This window comes from Phyllostomus discolor, chromosome 7 (genome assembly GCF_004126475.2).
Source record: "Phyllostomus discolor isolate MPI-MPIP mPhyDis1 chromosome 7, mPhyDis1.pri.v3, whole genome shotgun sequence".
Lineage (NCBI taxonomy): Eukaryota > Metazoa > Chordata > Mammalia > Chiroptera > Phyllostomidae > Phyllostomus > Phyllostomus discolor.
This window is the reverse complement of record NC_040909.2, coordinates 44,106,724-44,127,394: the sequence shown is the minus strand read 5'-3', so window position 1 is coordinate 44,127,394 and position 20,671 is coordinate 44,106,724. Positions and strand designations below refer to the sequence as shown.

The 20,671-nt window shown below is 38.0% G+C and overlaps 1 protein-coding gene and 1 long non-coding RNA gene across 3 annotated transcripts in view; both read left to right on the top strand.

Moving 5' to 3' along the window:
• Positions 1–20,671, top strand: part of GRM7 (glutamate metabotropic receptor 7) — an 853,913-nt gene that overhangs the window by 360,376 nt on the left and 472,866 nt on the right. The gene's annotated exons all lie outside the window — the stretch shown is intronic.
• LOC118501632 lies at positions 12,720–15,818 on the top strand. The gene is made up of 3 exons (XR_004904267.1): positions 12,720–12,879; positions 14,503–14,506; positions 15,549–15,818. It is a non-coding gene; the product is annotated as an uncharacterized LOC118501632 (long non-coding RNA).

Below are 20,671 nucleotides of genomic sequence, written 5' to 3'. Positions count from 1 at the left end.
TGGGCACTGAATTAGGTGTTTGGCTTGTGAGGTGGTGATTCCCAAACTCCAGTCAGTTTTCTTATTGTACATATAGTCTTTTCAAAAAACATATGCCCTGTAAAGACTGTTTTAATAAACTTAATACCTAATCAAAAGGTATCCGATAATATGATGTCAGCACTTAAATATGTTTCTCTATACTTTCATCAAATTGGCCATCTTCAACATATGAACAGATAGCATTGTAAAATATTTTTATAAGAATTTTTAAAATTGTGAGTGTGTGTGCTTGTGTGTATGTGCAGTGTATTTTTTCCCCTTCCAGAACATTTTCTATATTGGTTAAGTTCTGAGGCTCAGTAAGAAAAACAATTTCTGGGATGTTGCCATATGGTGACATGCCAGGTCTACAGAGATGCATCACTATGACACAGTAACAACAGCAATCATCACAACACTTGGCATTTACTGAATACTCATTATGTGGAAGGCACTGATCTGAGAACTTTCCACCCACAGATTTGTTTAATCCTCACATCATCTCCATGAATAGATATGATTATCTATTTGAAGATGAGGAAACAAAGTTATTTAGTGTTTGAATGATTGCCTCAAGGACCCCATTTAAGAAGAAGCACATCTGGATTTCATGAGGTGATCCAGCTCTAAATAGGCCCTCTAACTCCCTCCCTCCAGGTCATGCTTATCAAAGTCCAGTGTATGGTGGACACTGTCTAGGTGCCAGTGACACAATGGAGTCCCAGCCCAAGGGAGCTTCTGGGGCAGAGGGAAGTGAGCAAATAACTACCTACAGTACGCTGAACAAACATGTATCAAAGATAGCCAAGTAGGCCAGATGAGTAAGTGATTAGCTCCTGGGAAGTAGCAGGAAAGGAAAGATTTTATGGGTGCAGCAACATCTGAGATCCTTTTAATGCACAAGCAGCAGTTTCAACAAAAGATGGGAAGGATGTTACAGAAGAGAGAAGCAGCACACGTGCCCAGCACAGGGCCTGAAACAGCTCTCTCCTGTATGTGGGAAGACTCCCTTCCAATGTTTCTCCTCACTAAGATCTTGTTTAAAAAAAAGTAAAATTCACAATGTCAGCTCTGGAATGACTCAAAATGTAGATAATTTTTTCTAAAATATAGGTCAACTTTTCAAAGTCAGACTGAAACTTTATTTTATTAATGCTTAGTTTTTTAAAAAAGACTTCGTTAGAGCAGAGATTGAGAGAAAGGTACAGAGATTTCCCATATATCTCCTATGTCCACACATTCATAGCACCTTCCACTACCAACATGCCCCCACCAGAGTGGCACATTTGTTAATAATTATCACCTAGAGTCCATGGTTTACCTTAGGGTTTTCTCTGGGTGTTATAATTCTGTGTGTTTGGACAAATGTGTAGTGGTTTGTATTCATTATCACAGACTGGGTTGAGTCAGAGATATGATAAAAAGCAGGAAGAGAGACTGAGCATTTATCTTCCCTAATGCCCACCATAGACTCCGTTCTGGAGGAGAATGGGTGAGAAAAATCTATGGAAGTGGGAGAGGATGGACTGAAGTATCAGATGACAGGTGGAAAATACAAAAACGGGAAACATTTTTTCAGGGTCAGTTTGTATGGCAGGGATGTAAGTCAGTCAACATCATCTTGAACATCTCATGATTTTTGAGAAATAGAAGAGCTATTGCAGTATGTGATAAAAGATTATTTAACATTCAGGGCCATGTTTGATGTGCCAGACACGGTGCCAAGGGCTTTGTAAGCTTTCATTTAGTTTATCCACTTGACCTTAATGCAATAGCTACTTTTATTAGCAACATTTTTCAGATGAAGTTTACATAACTGCTAAGAAGGAGAGCTAAGACTCTAACTCAGATATGATAGACTACATTTCAGGTGGCCCAGGTGAACTTTGGGTGAACTTTCAGGCTTCCTGACATAGCCATCCTTATCATGATCTCTTCTGGATGACTTTCTTTGGTCAATCTTCAGCCTGCAGTGAATATGGAAACTTATGTATACATATGAGAACCATAATGGGAATGCTCAGTAAATCGAGAGGCTGAATACAGGCTCTCTTTAATTTGCATGGCTATCAGGGGAGTGATGCTAAAATAGTCATGTTGAATGAATTTAAAACCATTACCAAGATTTGGTTTGGCTATTATTTCTTCAAAGGACTTTTTTGGCTTTAAAAAACCGACTTTATGTTCCTGAAATAAAGAATAGAATCTATATGTCCTAGTTTAGAGTTCTGGAAAACTTGTCATTGAAGTTATGAAATTATATTTTAAATTGAGAAACCCTAATTTATTTAATCTGCTTATTGCAGCTTTCCACGATAAGATTTATCAGAAGGCTGAAAAGTCTTCCTGACCACTGGCAAGTTCTTCTAAATTGTCACTTTGATTAATTATGATCCTTTTACTGATTAAACATCAGTGACTAATCCTCTAATAAAGCAGGAAGTAACCACTGCTATAATTGTTGGAGAATGCAGGAGTAAGGATGAAGAGAATCACATAAAGTTATGATGATGTTATCAGATTGTACCAGCTATTGTCACTGAGGTTTCCTAAAGCCTTGTGGCTTATTTAATCTGAGCACAGATAATAAAAAAAAATCTTTAATAGCCATTTCAAAATGCTATATGGCCTTTTTTTATTGCACCGACTATGAGCAATATAGCAATATTAAATACCCATGATGTGGGAGATACTGAACTAGCGAAAAGTGTCAGGTAACTAGAAGTGCTCTATTTAGTTTTCACAGAGACCCTGTCTTTTGAATAGGTAAGAGGCTTTATTTACACAATGACTCCAAAGTTCCATGAGTAAACCAACTGTTGATTCCCATGAACTCTCTAAATTGCAAGGGAGGCCATTGAAGCCACCTACTCCCCAGATGTGGTTTAACACGAGCATTCCTTCCAAGAGTAGTTTATAATATCCTGGAGCAGCTCATGGTGTTTTCAAGTACAGTAAGTAGTTTGGAGCATTAAAAGTTTTCTTCCTGAAACTTCTACTGATTGGTTCCAATTTTAGTTGTCCCATACTTTAAGGTTTTTAACACAGTTTTAGATGTTTAAAATATAAACCTTTGTAATAGTCAAAAGAAAGAATTAAGCAACTTACAGTGGGATTTTAGAAAATGAAATTATGTGATTTATTTACCCAGAAACAATGCTTCAGTAACATATTGAAAAATAAGGTAACTTTTATAAATGAAAAGCAAATTTGTCCTTTTAACTTGGATTCTGAGGTTCATTAGATAATATTTGCCTGCCTCTTTATTATTATTACCTCTAATTGGGAAAAGGAGGGTAGTGGTTAAGGTGTATTTCAGCTGCAGGGGTTCGATTCCTAGTTCAGTCACTCACTAAGACCAACGCTTTGGGTGAGTATTCAGCTCTCAGGGTCTCAGTTTTGTAACCAGTAATAATAGTACCCACATCCTAATATTGTTAAGATAATGTTTATAAAGTACTTCTCTTAGCAATGGGCTTGTCCTTAAAAACACATTCAATAAAATCGTCCAACAAAATGATGACATGTATCTGTAACTCACCTAAGGAATGATTCTCTAGATGACACTCTGTGATCAATCCTTTCTCAGAAAAAAATTTTGAAAAGTTTCATTTTAACCACATATTTTTCTTGCAATACCTAAAGAAAATAGGTTCTTTATGTTTTAGGGTATTGTCACCAATTTAAAAATACTGTTTAGTTGTAAAATACTGTCATGGACAGATAATTTTTTAAGTCAATAGAAAGAATTTATGTCATTTTTTTCTAGAATGTACTCCATTAGAGATGTTTTGCTGGACTACTTAATATTCTTGAAAGAATCCAAATCAAAGCTTCTCTCCTTAAACTCATTAAAATTTTTTCTATGACCCATGTTAGGACAGGCCTCTGCAGTATGATGTTTATCTATCTTTCTGTTGCCTGTGATGAGATGAACTCTAGATTTATTTATATCACCCCTCTGAAGAACCATTTTGATACCTAATTATCACCTAAGCACTTCCGTCATCAGAATAAAGTTCCCTGTCTTGATATTTGTAAACCAGGTTTTACAGCTTTTCACCTTAAACTTACCTTATCTTGTCCCCTGTCCTCGTCTGATATTGGCATTTGGCAGTTGTCTTAGGAAAACCCCCACTTTAAGCTGTCCTTACAATGAGATGCTCTGGGAATCCTACAAGATATTTTAGTAGATAAGTACTCTTTTTTCTATCCTTTGCATTTGAACCTACATCAGATGGTAGAAACACACAAAACCCCAATTTCTTCTTCAAAATCAAACCCCACCGATTTCAGGGATTTATTCCATGCACCGTAGGGTTTGATCAAAATGTCAGTAACAGCAGTTACTGTGACCATCATTCTAGGTAACCCTTCTCACTGCAACTCATATCTCATCCAAACTCCTGTACCTTCCTCCCTGACTTTAACTTCCCCTCTCATCCCCTTTTGCAGATGCCCTGGCTGCGCCTACTTCCTTGTTGGTCCTCAGTTGTTCTGCTTTAGGTTCATCACATTGCGGTTCCATCTTCTGCACGAAATAAGCCTAGGTCCCTGTGAGGCTGATGATTTTCCTCACTCAGACCAAAATCTAATCTGCCTTCTAAGAGAAGCCTTCTTTGTATAAAATCTGCCCTCCCAAACTCTCTACCAATTTCCACTATTGTATTTTCTTCAGATCAGCTCTCCCCATCTGACATTATCTAATAAATTTATTTATTTTTTGGCTTCTGCTGCTAATAACGCCCAACAGGGAAAGTATATTTTCTGCTTTGTTTACCACTTCATCTCCATTGTTACTTCTCAGGCTTGACAGACAGAGGAAACTCAGTAAACATTTGTCGAAGGTATTGCCTAAAGCATTTTGACTTATTCTATGGCAAGGTAGGAATTTGCACAACATTAGTCATGATCTCCTCCTGTGGACGCTCCACAACACCTTTCTCATTCAGTCACAACGAGTAACAAATGCAATAAAAACACCTTGCATTTTGGAGAATGAAAGACCCGATCCTATTGGTTACTATCTAGGAAGCTGTGAAAAACTGCTTCTTCTTGATGCCATAGTTTGTTCACCTATAAAATAAGACTAATTCCACCTATCTTATGAAACAATTGTGAGTATAAAATGAATAAACCACCTCAAGCATGTAGCACATTACCCAGCATATAATAGACTCTCAGTAAAATAAGTTTTCTCCTCTCACAGTCCCTTCTCCTTCCTATCCAAATTCAAGTCAAAAAGTGATCTGAACAGGACTCTGTGTGGCTAAACTTTTCCTCAAATAACCATGAACTTCTGTCACAACAACTCAGGTCTGCTGTTGTAGTGCACAAACAGCCAAGTCTATGCCTAAATGGCTGGATATGGTTGTTTCAGTAAAATGTCACTAACAAAGACAAGAAAATAGCCTGTGGGGCATAGTCTGGTGAACCCCTGATCTAAAGTCTGTTAGTGACTGCCTTATACTTGTTTTGTCTTTATTTTGGCTCCTTAACACTTTTGGCTTGATTTCCAAATTTTGTGGAGCTCAACTGGGACTGAGCCTTCTCGAGATTTCTACCACTTGCAGTTCCAACAGAGACCCTTCTACCTGTCACTAATTCACCATTGTCATCTCTTAAGAACATACTTTCAGGGGCTGGGCACTATGGGCAGAGAGAGACATTTGGTCTGAAAATTTTCCTGAAGATTCTCAAAAGACACTGTTCATCTTTTTGGTTTTATGAAAGCTCTGGGAGCACGAAACATAGGGGTTAAGGCTTCACTGCTTATTTTAGCATCCAGATTTTCTTCTGGGCTTTAATTCACAAGTTAGTTCTGCCCTGCTTCTGAAATCAGAGCGTCACACAGTGTACCAAGTTGTCTGGTTGTAACTTTCAATCACATTTTCCAATTATTTTTGGCTTCAAGCAATCCCCCAGATTTTAACAAGCATCCTAAGAGTAAAGGCACTCTTTCATTTTTATCAATTAATTCCCCATACCCAACTAGAAATAATGTCCAACTATAGCAGATAACTACTCCCCCCAGATGATTTTCCCCAGACATCGATGAGTCAGGACTGCCAGCCATCTTTTAGCATGTACAGTTTTTGTTTTTCTTTTGGTTTGACTTGATCCTGGTGTGGAGATCTGTTAGAGAGTGCAGAGACAGATCTAGGTGGTATGAGACTGAAACTTATTCAGTGTGGTGGTGGAAGGCTTCTGAAAACATTTATTTTATATGTAAGTAAAATTTGGTAAAGACCTTTTCAAGGAGCTATGCTTCTGAGGAGCCCTGAACTAAAGCTTCATGAACTTTACAGTACATCCTAACCATCTAGGATTTGGGCCCCACATAGCCCAGGCTATGAATGTGGCCCAACACAAAATCATAAATTTACTTAAAAACCTTTTTTTTTCTCATTAATTTTTATTAGTGTTTGTGTACTTAATGTGTGGCTCCAGAACTCTTCTTCCACTGTGGCCCAGAGATGCCAAAAGGTTGGACACCCCATGTTAGGAATATATTATAGGGGTATGTTAGAAATCTATGGATCTAGCACAGAGGCCAAACCCTCCAACATCTCACAAGTAATGTGAGGAAGTGAAGTGAGCTAAGTGCATGCATCTTCACAGGGTCAGTGTGGTGATCCTGACAGCTGGAGAGAACAAACCTTTTCTAAAGGCAGCAGCTGTGATTCCTCCGCAGCTGACTGTGAACATGCAGGAATGACAGGGCCCACATTGCTACATCTTGCAAATTTTTAAAGCATCTAGACATATGATATTTTTTAAACCTGAAAGTTCCCAATTTAATAGGCACCAAATAAACATGTCTGTTGGGAGTAAATTCACACTACTGACTTACAGTTTGTGATGTCTAAAGTGGTTTTTATGTTTGCAAAAAGATATTCAATGCAGTTTGAATATGAATGAAGGAATTGTAAAACTGCTAATATATGATTAAATGGTGGTGTATATTGAAGAGCTAGCTTGTAAGAAGAACCATGTATCTCACTCAGCCCTCAAACCTGAAATATCCATCAGCAACTGAAGTCTCCCATTTATAACACTGGTGCAGGACTTATATAAGCAAAATCATTGCTTATATATGTGTTATGCACTATTTTAAGTGGTTTACACATATCAATTCATTTAATATAATTGGCATTTTTTTATAGAGAAACTTTTAAAAGTTAGGAATCTTTAAATATTATAAAATAACTGAATAAGGCTATCCCATAAACTTTAAGTCAAGCAAGGAAAAGGAAAACTTAAAGAAAGCCTGATGAATATATTCAATGATATATGATAGGATCATATAGATAGGATATATTGATTGATCTATATCTGAATATAGATAAGATATATTGGTTGCCCACTGTGAACCAGTTGCTTGGCTCAACACCAGGCTGTATACTTTGGTGAGCTAGTGAGTAAAGGAAGTGAACAGATGAAAGGCTAATTCTAAATTCCCAAAGCCATTCCAATCTCCTATTAATATAAAAAATGGGAGATTCAGGAAGCTGGTAGTACTTCAGGTTTGCCAACTGAGTAAGTCACATGGTTCCTCTAACCAGCTTTCTGGGGCACTCCTCCAGATTTCCATTCATGCACAGACCTGTATGCTGGTTGTGAAAATATTTCTGAGATCTGCAATTTTCAGGGGTCTCAGCTCTCCTGCCATTTCCCTGGAGCAAGTGTCTCAACAATGTTGGCATACAGTGACAACAGCTACACCTGTTTTTCCTGTGTTTCTGGCTGACATTTTTTATTTTTACCTATGGAAAATTTTTATAGTTTCAATAAAACTAGATAGAAACAATGTCTTTATCTCTAAGAAGATAGAACAGGCACTGGTACCACCAACTAAGCCATTAGCTTATAACCCCTTTTTGTGCTAAATCTTCTTATCTGGTTTCCTGCAAGGATGTACAAGTATGTTAGCATCAAGAGAAGACTAAATAAAGATGTCAACTTCTTTTTCTTTTTTTTTAAATATATTTTATTGATTAAGCTATTACAGTTGTCCCATTTTTCTTCCCTTTTATTCCCCTCTGTCTTGTTCACCACCACCCCCTACCAGCATTCATCCCCTTCTTAGTTCATGTCCATGGGTTGTACATGTAAGTTCTTTGACTTCTCCATTTCCCATACTATTCTTAACTTCCCCCTGTGAGTTTTGTACCTATCATTTATGCTTCTTATTCCCTTTACCTTTCCCCTCATTCTCTACTCGCTCCCTCCCCGCTGATAACTCTCCATGTGATCCCCATTTCTGTGAATCTGTTCCTGTTCTAGTTGTTTGCTTAGTTTGGTTTTGTTTTTCTTTTACATTCAGTTGTTGATAGTTGTGAGTTTGTTGTCATTTTACTATTCATAGTTTTGATCTTCTTTTTCTTAGACAAGTCCCTTTAATTCTCATATAATAAGGGCTTGGTGATGCTGAACTCCTTTAACTTGACTTTATCTGGGAAGCACTTTATCTGCCCTTCTGTCCTAAATGATAGCTTTGCTGGATAAAGTAATCTTGGATGTAGGTTCTTGCCTTTCATAACTTTGAATACTTTCCAGCCCCTTCTTGCCTGTAAGATTTCTTTTGATAAATCAGCTGATAGTCTTATGGGAATTCCTTTGTACACACAGTGAAACAAATAAAAAAAATTATGACCCAAACAAAAGAATAGATCAACGCTGCAGGAAAAATGACTAAGGGAAGAAGAGATAGGCAACTTATAAGATGCAGAGTTCAAAACACTGGTAAACAGGATGCTCACAGAAATGGTTGAGTATAGTCACAAAATAGAAGAATTGAAGGCTATGCAAAGTGAAATAAAGGAAAATGTATAGGGAACCAACAGTGATGGGAAGGAATCCAGGACACAAATCAACAGTTTGGACCAGAAAGAAGAAATGAACATTCAACCAGAGCAGAATGAAGAAACAAGACTTCAAGAAAAATGAGAAAGGCTTAAGAACCTTCAGGACAACTTTAAACATTCCAACATTGGAGCCATAGGGGCACCAGAAGGAGAAGAGAAAGAGCAAGAGATTGAAAATGTATTTAAAAAAATAATGACGGACAACTTCTCCAATCTGGCAAAGGAACTAGACTTCCAGGAAATCCAGGTATCTCAGAGTCCCAAAGAATTTGGACCCAAGGAAGCACACACAAAGATGTCAACTTAAATAATGACACTTTGATTGGCCAGAGCTAAATGTTTCAGAGAGATAGCACATGCTGTTTACATCTCTGGGAGCCCATAGGTTCATAATATGAGATCTCTTACAGGGTGTGCATCTCAAATTAGATAACCATGGTTGAGTATAATGTGGCAAAAGAACATATGTAATTCATCAGAAAATGATCAGATTTAGAATGGTCTTCCTTATCCTTAAAGTGATGGAGGTGGACTAGAGAATAAGATCTCTTTCAGCTCAGTGTATCACAAGCCCACATTCAAAAACTATGTCTTGCCTTATGTAGTTGAATAATTGAATAATGTCATTGCTTTCTCTTTTTTTTTCAAAACAGACAATTGTGCTACACCTGTAAATGCAATATTAAAAGTTGGTGGGTATTAGTCAAATGATAGAAGTGGTAGTGTTGGCAGGGCCTTTAGACTCAGTATCCATACCTATTTTGGCATGTTTGGAATTTTGGATATAACATTATCTTAAAACTGGGTGTTACCACAAACCATCTAGGTTTCAGAAAAGAATTGATCCATTTTAGAATTGTTTTTATGCAAACCTATCTCCAGTATCCTATGTATTTCAGGTTTGTGCATTGAGTATCTCTGCATTTCTTAATTATGCCTTTTCATTTTTTTTTTTATTTCAGTGTTGACATAACCCATTTTCCCTCATGGGTGTATAATGTGGTTTTGGACTTTGGTACTGATATTTTGCAGTTAAAATTGACAGTGTGGAGTCATAAAATGGTATAGCATAAAAAATCCCTTAAAGAGTCCTTATTACAGCTTTCTAATTTTTCAAATAATAAAAATGAAGTTCAGAAAGAGTAAATGGTTTGCTTAAGGTGATGCTTTCCAAGCATTTTCATAGCCATGCACAGATGGAAGATAACGATATGCTTATGACAAACACCATGGTGCAATATTGTGAGGCTATCAGCAGCTATAGCTGACCAGTACAGGGACTCCAGGAACTGTGGATATTTCCTGGCCTTCCTGAAGGCTAAACCATTAAGATCCAAACACATTTTTCACTCATTTATGACACATTTCATAATACACCATTTGCAAAGCTCTAGGCTAAACTCAACTGGTGTCAGGGCCCAGTCTGCACTGCCTTAAGGTAAAATGGTTATTTACTGTCTCATACAATATAGAAAAAGTTGAGGCTTGATGTAGTGGATCAAACTTCATGTCAAATATCTTTATTCCTTAGCTCACATTGGTTCTTTTCTCATTGTATGTTGGCTTCATTGTCTGGGGGTTATTAATCTCTTGATAGCAAAATGGTTTCAGCAGTTCCAGACTCTTCGTGCTCCTAGATTAAAATCTTTTAACAATGAGAAGCTCCTGCTCAGGATTCCTATAGAAATTCTTCGGACACCTTATTGGTTCTGAATGAAACACAAACCTATCCCTAAACCAATTGATGTGCTCAGGAGAATATAATTCACTGATAGCATTAACCTAAAATCAGGCAATTTACCTCTGGGTCAATTCGAACCTAAATTAAATGGGAAAAAGGCAACTCCCCAAAGTAAAACTACAAACAATTACTTAAAAATGGGAGAATGGATGGCTGGTAAAAATAACAAATGTCCTCTATAGTCTAAAACCTAGATTTTACAACTTCCATATCACTATTATTTTTTATTACGTTATATTAAGGAGAGATGTAAAAAAAAAAAAACTTTAAAATGACTAAATGGAAACCTAACTGAAAAATGCAATATTTAATATCACAAATTATTAAATGCAATTAACAACATGTTGTACACAACATTTTCTTTGATCAATGGGTTTGAGGAAAGGTAAATAGAAATTAACTAAAGCCCAGATTGATTGAAAAATACTGAACAAAACCTTAATAACCTGTTCAATAACATCAAGTCATATAATATATGTCAATTTGGAGTCCCAAAATGGGAGGAGAGATTAAAAAAAGAGAGAGGCATAAAATATCTTAGAATAAATAATGGCAAAAATGTCTGAAAATGATGAAAACAATAGCTTCAAAATCAAAAAAGCTTACTGAACCTCAGACAAGATAATACAAAGAAAACCCTGTCTAGGTACATCATGGTCACACTGCTGAAAACCAAAGCAAATGAGACTTTTTTAAAGTAGACAGAGGAAAGATATTAGAAAAAAAACAAAATAAAATAAAAAATGATAAGCAATGTCTGACTTTTTGTAAGAAACAATGAAATATCCTTAAAATGCTTAATTGGACAAGAAGGGAAAAGAGAAAATATAAGAAGACCTGTAAGTCTAGAGTTCCATATCCAGGGAAAACATCTGTGATGGTTAATTTTATGTGTCAACTTGACTGGGCTAAAGGAAGCCCAGAAAGCTGATAGTATTATTTCTGGGTGTGTCTGTGAGGGTGTTTTTAGAATACATTAGCATTTGAATTGGCAGACTGAGCAAAGAACATTGCCCTCAGCAATGTGGGCTGACACTTTATAATCCATTAAAGGCCTGAATGGAAAGAAAAGGTGGAAGGAAGAAGAATTAACTCTCTTCTTGAACTGAGATACCCATCTTTGCATGCCCTCAAACAATGGTGTTCCTTCAGGTCTTTGATCTTGAAATAGAACTTAAAACATTGACTCTCCTAGTTCTCAGGCCTTCCAGTTTGGACTAGAATTACACCACTGGCTTTCCTGGGTCTCCAGTTTGCAGATGGCAAGTCATGGGACTTCTCAGCCTCCTTAATCACAATAAAGTACTCTCAATCCCTCTCTCTCTGTCTCTCTCTCTCTCTCTCTCTCTGGATATATAAGGTATTCTGTTGCTCTGGAGAACATGGACTACTGACTAACACAGTATCCTTCAAAAATGAAGGTGGATTAAAGACAGTCTCAAATATAAAAGTTGGGAAAATTAATAAACAAGCTCCAGAGAAAACAACAAAGAAAGTCTATAAGTATAAAGAGAGTGATACCTAAGGGAAAGTTGGATCTTTAGAAAGAAGTGAAGAGGACTAGAAATATAAATATGTGGGGTAAAAGGAATCATTATTTTTTTCTCTTCTTAAATTTTTAAAATTATAATTGACTATTCAAAGCAAAAGTAATAGCAATATATTTTGGGGCTTATAACATATGAGGAATAAAAATTATAATGATAATAAATGGAATCATTTGTATATTTCTTAAATTGAAAGTGCCTTTTGAAATAACATCAAAAATAAAACACATAGTAATAAATTAAATATGTATACAACTTTTATCCTGAGATTTTTAAGACATTGCCAAGAGAAATTAAAGAAAAGGTAAATAACTGAGAAATAGAACTTTTTATAACTAGAAAGATTTAGTATTACTAGTTCATCTTTAAGTGCATCTTTAACAAAGTCCTTTCTCTTCCACATGAAAGTAGTCTCGAAACAGGGACTTCCATGATATCTATGTACAGTAAAATTTTATTAGAAATAAAAAAAAATTATTAGGTTTCTGCAAAGCTTTTTTTAGCTCTATTGCACTATAAATGTGAAAAAGATGAAAAAAAAATCAGCTATATGGTAAATATGACTCCAGATTAGCATATTACATCTGCTTGGGAAGTAGTTTAAGTTCCCAGTGGAAAGACTTAACTCTGGGCTTCCCTTAATGAGATGAATCCTATTACTGATATAGCTCTTGGCAGGAGCCCTGGAAACTATGTTGATGAAGTTGTAATGTCACAGGTGGGCACAGGTAGCCAGGTTCTTGGTAATTGGGACAAAGAATTGAACCGAACACCCAGAGTTTATAGCAGAGAATATGGGAGCAGGCCGTCTCTAAGCAGAGATTGACCTCATGGGCTAGAAGGACTCTATTCTTATAGGGCAGATCCTTCCTTGTACCGCACATGTACAAGTAGTTGTATTACTTTAAAGCTACTGCACATGTGGTCTCCCATGATTTTCCCTGATTGGCCACCAGGGAAGAGGGAGCCCCACAGGGCTACCAAATTGATCACCTCTTCTCTCCTAGGGTCCCCCTGTACTAGGTGTTACGCCACTGATAGCACCTCCTCCTGCAACTGAACTATTCCCATATCAGGAACCACCACCAGCCCCTTGGTACATTTTTTGGTGCAATGAATGCTGCTATGGGCTGTTAACTCTGCCTCTGCCTTCCCCTGCTTGCTGACTGTGCTGACCCCAAAGCTTATGCTTTATAGAGAGGGGAAGCTCAGGGACAAACTAACCAGGCATCAAAAACGGGCCAGTCTTCCTGCTCATACTAGCAGGTATAACCTTCACAACCCTGCCAGCAGCTGGGATAGGCAGTGCTGAGTTAGCGCACAGTCTCCAAGCCACTTGCCAACTATGGGCTAAGTTAAAGCAGGCCCTTAATGCCTCTGCCACCTCTCTAGCATCTTTGCAAAGACAGATAACCTCGGTAGCCCAGGTTGCTCTCCAGAATCGTAAAGCCCTAAACCTACTAACAGCAGAAAAAGGAGGGACATGTCTTTCTGCAGAAACATTGCTGCTTCTATGTAAATAAAAGCAGCTTAGTAGAGGAAATGTCAATACCCTACAGGATCTCAGGGACAAATTACGCCAGGACCCTACCTCTCTCAAAACAACTCCGTGGTGACATTCTTTACTCTTTACCACCCTGGCCCCGGTCCTAGGGCCACTCATAATAATCTGCATACTATTAACATTCCGCCTGTTTCCTGAAGTTTCTCCAGGAAAAATTCATGAAGCCTCCTGGGTTACCTTCAACCAGATGCTGCTTCAGGCCCACACCTACTTGCCCTTGCCTGACAGACCAGAAATAGCCGACCCCTCTCCCCTCCCCTCTGCGCCCATTCTGACAGCACGAAGAAGCCAGATTGACCACGACACCCCCTTATCCCTATACCAAAGAGGTCGGAGTGTCAGAATGGGCAGGGTAGGAAAGTGGGAATCTAGTTACAACTAGCATTTTGGACTACAAATATGGCCACCATTTGGACTACAAGCAATATGGCAACTGAACTCTGACCCAGAAGAGGTGACTGACATCAGACCAGGAGCCACCAATGCTAAGTTGCTTCTTTGTTCACCAAGACCCAATCCTTGGCTCCCGTGCGAAGTCCAGCCATATGAAACTCCCAGCCTTTCCCTTCTCCCGCATGGTCTTTTCTTAGCCCCTTCTCCGGGCGGGGAAAATGTCGCCCGGGAGCACAAACTTCCACAATAAAGCTCATCTGCCTGTTTCCATGGCTGATTGGCTGTTTATTTCCTCGGCGGAGTCTAAGAAAACCTTACACTAGGTTCACCTTTCCCTTTGCCAGAGAATTATAGCTTTCCATGTTAGAGATTGGTGAAAAGGAAAGGAGTTATTTATTCAAGTTATACAGACTAAGAATAATAACTTAATGTCTTCACCAAAATCCCAAAGTCCCTTAAAACACCCACAAACACACACAGTTCCTCCTTCCCCCCTTTGCCCAGTCTGGGGTACCATATCTCAGGAAAAGAAATAGAAGTCCATGGCTCAGGCAGCCCCTGGTTCTTCCCAGTAATTTGTGCTCAGCTGGTAGGCCTCCTTCGGTTCCCAGCACCATCAGCTGTGTTGCCAGAATCTCCAGCTAAAGCCAAGTGGTGATTTTCTGCTAAAGCTGCATGGTGATTCTTTGCTAAAGCTGCATGGTGATTCTTCTTATGGCTGCAGGGGGTCCCTACTCTGCCAAAAGCACTTGGTTCTTCTCACTGCCACAGCCACATGGTCCTTTCTGCACAATGGCTGTGGGAGTCCCCACTCAGCCAAAACCACATGGTTCTGCTTACATGGCTGCAGCTGTGTGGTTCTCTCTCTACTAGCTGTGGTCCTCCCTTAATGGCTGCCAAGTCTGGGTTTAAATACCTGTACCAATCTTCCTCTGCAGCCCCATTTCTGACTCCTCCCACAATCAGCTATACTTGCCAGCACTCCCATATCCTTCCAGCTTTACTGGGCTGCTATCATGAGTCTGGGCAGGCGTGGCCCCATGTCGTGGAGCCAATCATCTCCAAGATCTCATGCAGGCACTGTAACTCGGGGGACCTGCCCCCCAGTTACATCTTGGGGAGAAATTCCTTCCATCCCCCTGACTCAGAGCATGGCCACAGCTATTTAAAATATCTATGCAACCAGTTAAAGGTTATAGATGTGTTAAATGACCATACCAGAGGTTAGCTGCAAAGCTGTTGCTAAGCAAAACAGCTATCAGTGGCCCTGCTCCATTTGCCCCTTCCCCCAACTCACACCTGTGGTGGAGGGTGAGGACATCCTATATATCTTTCTAATATTTCCTGGACATCTTGAGTTCTGGACCCCATTACAAATCCTTCTTTTTGGGGGCCCTGGCTGCACCCTCCTAGAGTAACAAGAGGTACTGACTCCCAAGTACATTGGGCTTCTAAGAAAGGTGAACCTCATATCCACAGCTGGGATCATGTCTCTTTTTGACCTCAGCTGGTATCTCTTGGTAGATCAAAGATAGCTATGTACTACTTTGAGCAAAAATGTTTAACTCTACCCTGCTTTAGATTCATGCCTAATCTAAATCCTCCTGTAGACTGGTATCAGTATGGCCTATTTGGGCCTTGTGAGTCTCAATAAGACATGAAGAGACATAAGAAGACTATAGGGTAGACATCACTATGTCAGTTCTCCAAATAATCTACAGATTTAGTGCAATTCCAGTCAAACTCCCAGTGGGATAATTTTTTGTATTGAGATTATACAACTAATTCTAAAATGTATATGGCAATACAAGTGATGTAGAACAACTGGTAGCCAAAACAATCTTGAAAAAGCAGAACATGGATGGAGGATTTACAATACCAGTTTTGAAGACCTATTATAAAGCTACAGTAATCAAGAATAGCACATTGACCTAAGCTAGAAAATATGTTAATGCAATATAATAGAAAGTCCAGAAATAAGTCTGCACATGTCAGTTGATTTTTCTGAAAAGAAACCAAGATAATTCAATATGGTTAGTTAAGAAAGTCTTTTCAACCTACATTGCTTAGATAACTTCATATATAAATAAACTTCAACCCTAACCTCTCAACATACATAAAAACTAATCACAATCATAACATAATTATAAAAGTTGAAACTATCAAGCTTTTAGAAAAAAGAACACATAGGAATATATACACATAACCTTAGGGTCAACAAGGGTTTTGTAGGGCATTAAAAATACTAATTATAGCCCTGGCCATGTGGCTCAGTTGTTTGGAGCATTGCCCCATAACCAAAACATTGTGGGTTGATTCCCAGTCAGGGAACATACCTAGATACCTAGGCTGCAGGTTTCATCCCTGGTGAAGGCACATTTGGGAGGCAAGCAGTTGCAATTTCTCTTTTACATCAATGATGCTTCTCTTTTTCTCTCTCCCCTCACCAACTACCTTTCTCTCTAAAAATCAATAAAGATATCCTCAGCTGAGGATTAAAAATGCTAATAATATAAAAAAATTGGTAAAAGATCTTCTCTGAAAGATAAGCCACATACTAAGAGGGGGAAATATATATATATATATATATATATATATATATATATATATATATAATCACATAAGTGGTGTTTTATATATAAAGAATGCCTACATGCCTAAAAAATTGATAATAAAATATAACCCAGTGAGAAATGTCAAAGACAATGAAAACATCATAAAATAAAATATACAGAAAGAAAATAAGCATTTGAAAAACTAAATGTAATTATAAAAAAATACCAAGTAAAACTACAATGAGATGCCACCTTACACTGAAACTACAACTAAAAAAAAGAAAAGAAAAAAGAAAAATAGCTGACAATATCCACGTTGTCTACATGGTAGAACTCTCATAACTGGTGGGAATATAAAATGGTGCAGTCATTTTAGAAATATGTTTGGTAGTTTGTTTGTTTGTTTGTTTTTGTTATAAACTCATACCTGAGCTATAACCCAGCAAGTTCACTTCTATTTATTTTTAAAAATGAAAGCATGTATCCACTTCAGACTATTACATAGATGCTCATAGCAACTTTACTCATAACAGCTAGAACTAAAAGTGACTCAAATGTTCATGAAAAGCAAAAGGATAATGCAAATGTCCATACAAGAGAATACTATTCAGCAATAGAAAATAGTGAACTACCAATACCCACAGCAGTATGGATGGATCTTAAAACCTGTTGGGTAAGGCAGCCAGAAAAAAAGAGAGCATACTGAGTAATTTCATTTCTACGACATTCTGAAAGTCAAAACAATACACAGTGATGAAAATCAGGACAATGCTTGCCTTTGGAGGAGGTGGGTCAACTGAAAAAGGACTTTTTGGGGATAATAGAAATGGTCATTCTCTTGATATGTTGGTGGTTACACATTTGTCAAAGCTTGTTGAATCTGAAACTTAAAATTCTGTGCATTGTAAATTATTCTGTAATTAAAAAATGTTTGCTTTGGGAATGAAATTAACCTGTACAGATTAATTTTATCCACAATAATGAGGTTTTAGAGATCTGGCTTCAAACTAAACAATTTAAGCTTCAGATCTGTCACTCTCTGTCACTTAGAAATTCTTTATGCTTCAGATATGGCATCTGTAAATCACCAATATATGACACTTATTTGGAAGATTAAGTAAGACAAAAAGTGCTTAGCATCTGAGACATAGGAGGCCATCAGTACAAGCAGTTGTTCTCACTGTTTTTATCATCTTTATCATCATTTATAGGTGGAGATGAGACAGATAATACAATAGTTTATTAAATACTAAATATATTAAAACTTCATAAGAATAACAGATTAGATAGATATTTACAAACATAGATATAGATGTTTATATCAACTTAAGTCTAGATGTTTACTCTAGAATTCACATATGATCTTCTAGAAGTCAATGAAGTGATTTCACTGAATTATATGTTAAATGTACATATATATTTATATGTATATTGTTTGGGATAGAACTTCCATAGCTTTTTTGAGATTCTTTAAAAAAAAAAGTGTGACCCTCCTCTAAAAAGTAAGATGTCTATTCATGGATTTATCTTTCATGATATACATTTATTCCAAGGAGATAACCATTTTTTGAAAGTAAAGGGACTCCAGAAAATATATGTAAATGTTAGTTTGCCATCTATAGATATTTTAATATTTTTGTTCTGGGCTTTGTTTAGCTTTTATAATTCTTGATTATTTCTTGGAGTGAATGAAGAAGGAGAGGGGAAGAGCTCTCAATATTATTTTGGACAGCATAATTCTATGTTATCAGCCATGAACTTAGAGACAATTAGGGAATGTAAGTGGAAAGCACTTTGAATGCTTACCTTCAAAACCATAGTGTTGTATGATTTTTAAAATTAAATGTGAGTTAATAACTAAGAAACTGATAAGAGAAATAAAATTATATTTAGAGGTAAAAAGGAACGTGACTAAACATATCACTTCTTACTCACCAAAATGAAAAGTATTGGCATAGACAAATCATCACATTAGAATGGGGTTGCCTCCTGAATTTGCCATGAAAAATCTGTGGAAATGTTACAGAACACAGTGGGATCCAAAGGGCGGGGGGGCTTAGGGCGATATACTATGACCCAAAAGGAACCCCCCAGGTTTGTTATGTCCACCACCAGAGGAATGCCGAATCTCTCTCAATGCCAGAGATTCGTGAAAAGGAAAGGAGATGTTTGTTTAATGCCATACAAACTTAAAGTAGTGACCTAATGTCTTCACCAAAATCCCAAAGTCCCTTAAAACACCCACAAACACACACAGTCCTTCCTTCCCTCCTTTGCCCAGTCTGGGGTACCATATCTCAGGGAAAGAAATAGAAGTCTGTGGCTCAGGCAGCCCCTGGTTCTTTCCAGTAATCCATCTCAGCTGTCAGGCCTCCTTCGGTTCTCAGCACCTTCAGCTGTGTCACCAGGATCTCTCTAAAGCTGGGTGGTGGTTCCCCCTTCTAAAGCTGTGGGGTCCCCACTCTGGCAAAGCCGTGTGGTTCTCTCTCTCAGGCCTTGGAAGTTACCACTCTGCTAAAGACAGAGTGGTTCTCTCTTTGCTCTGCCCCAGCCGCATGGTCCTCCTGGCACAATGGCTGCTGCGTCTGGGTTTAAATCCCCGAGCCAATCTTCCTCTGCAGCCCCATTTCCAACTTCTCCCACAATTGGCTACACTTGCCAGCATTCTCATATCCTTCCAGCTTTTACTAGGCTGCCATCATGAGTCTGGACAGGCGTGGCCCCATGTCATGGAGCCGATCTCCAAGCTCCCATGCAGGGCTGTAACTCAGGGGACCTGTCCCCCACTTATGTTTTGAGGGGGGGAGTTACTTCCATATCCCTGGCTCAAAGCATGGCCACAGCTATTTAACATATCTATATGAACAGTTAAAGGTTATAGATATGTTAAATGACCACACCAGAGTTTAGCTGTTGCTATGCAAAACAGCTCTCAATGGCCCTGCTTCATGTGTCCCTTCCCCCAACCCACACCTGGGGGTGGGGGAGTGAGAACATCTTAATATTTCCTGGACACCTTGAGTTCTGGACCTCATTTCAAATCCCTATTTGGGGTCCCCTGCTCTTGGCTGTACCCTGTTACAGAAATACACAAGATTGATGTTTCTGTATCTGTTATAATTTAGCTATTCCTGTGTGTGAGAAGAATCAGGAATTATGTAATAAGCACAAGAACGAGGTGTGCCCCTCACTCTGAGTGGCTCTGTTTCCAAGTCATCAGAGTCCCAAACTAATTATCTTCCTTGCTGTGCCAAGGGCATTGCACTCACCAGAAAGAATCAGGATGGTGCACGACTGTGTCCACATCCCAGCAAGGAGGAAGAACACTTGTTCCCTTCAAGGGCATCATCAGAGGTTGTAGCCATCGGGTAGTTATGTCTCTTGGCCAGAAGTTAGCTACATTTTTCTTTTTGGCCAAGCTAAATATTCTGCTGAAAAGGGAAGTGGATATTAATAAAACAATGTATTTGAAACTAGATATCCCTAGAGAATCAAAGCTATAAAGAAAAAAAAACTGATATGATTCCTTTTTCTTTATGTAATTTTTTTCCAGTAATTTTATGATCCTTTATAATTGGTAATGACTATTATTGGGAGCCAGTGGATATAACTTTTTTTTCTACTTTGGCAGAAAACAGGACTAGTTAAAAGAATGGACTTATTTTACAAATATTATATTATTTAACTGTAGAAAGAAATTATGTTAATAAGTAATCATTTATGTAAAAATTAAACATTCACTAATATCAGAAAAATTAAAAGTAATTGGCAGCCTGAAAAAAAACTTTAAAATCTTTGCATTATGGGCACTTGGGAAGTTAAGATAAGTCTAGTTCCTTTAGGAATGCATTGCTCATGATTGAGAGAAACCAGTTAGGGAAGCTTAAGAAAAGGGACTTTTCTTAAATGGCTAAATGGATAATGGAGAGAAGATCAAAATGGCTAGGAGGGAGTGCAGAGTAAAAGGTGGAAGATTATGATGG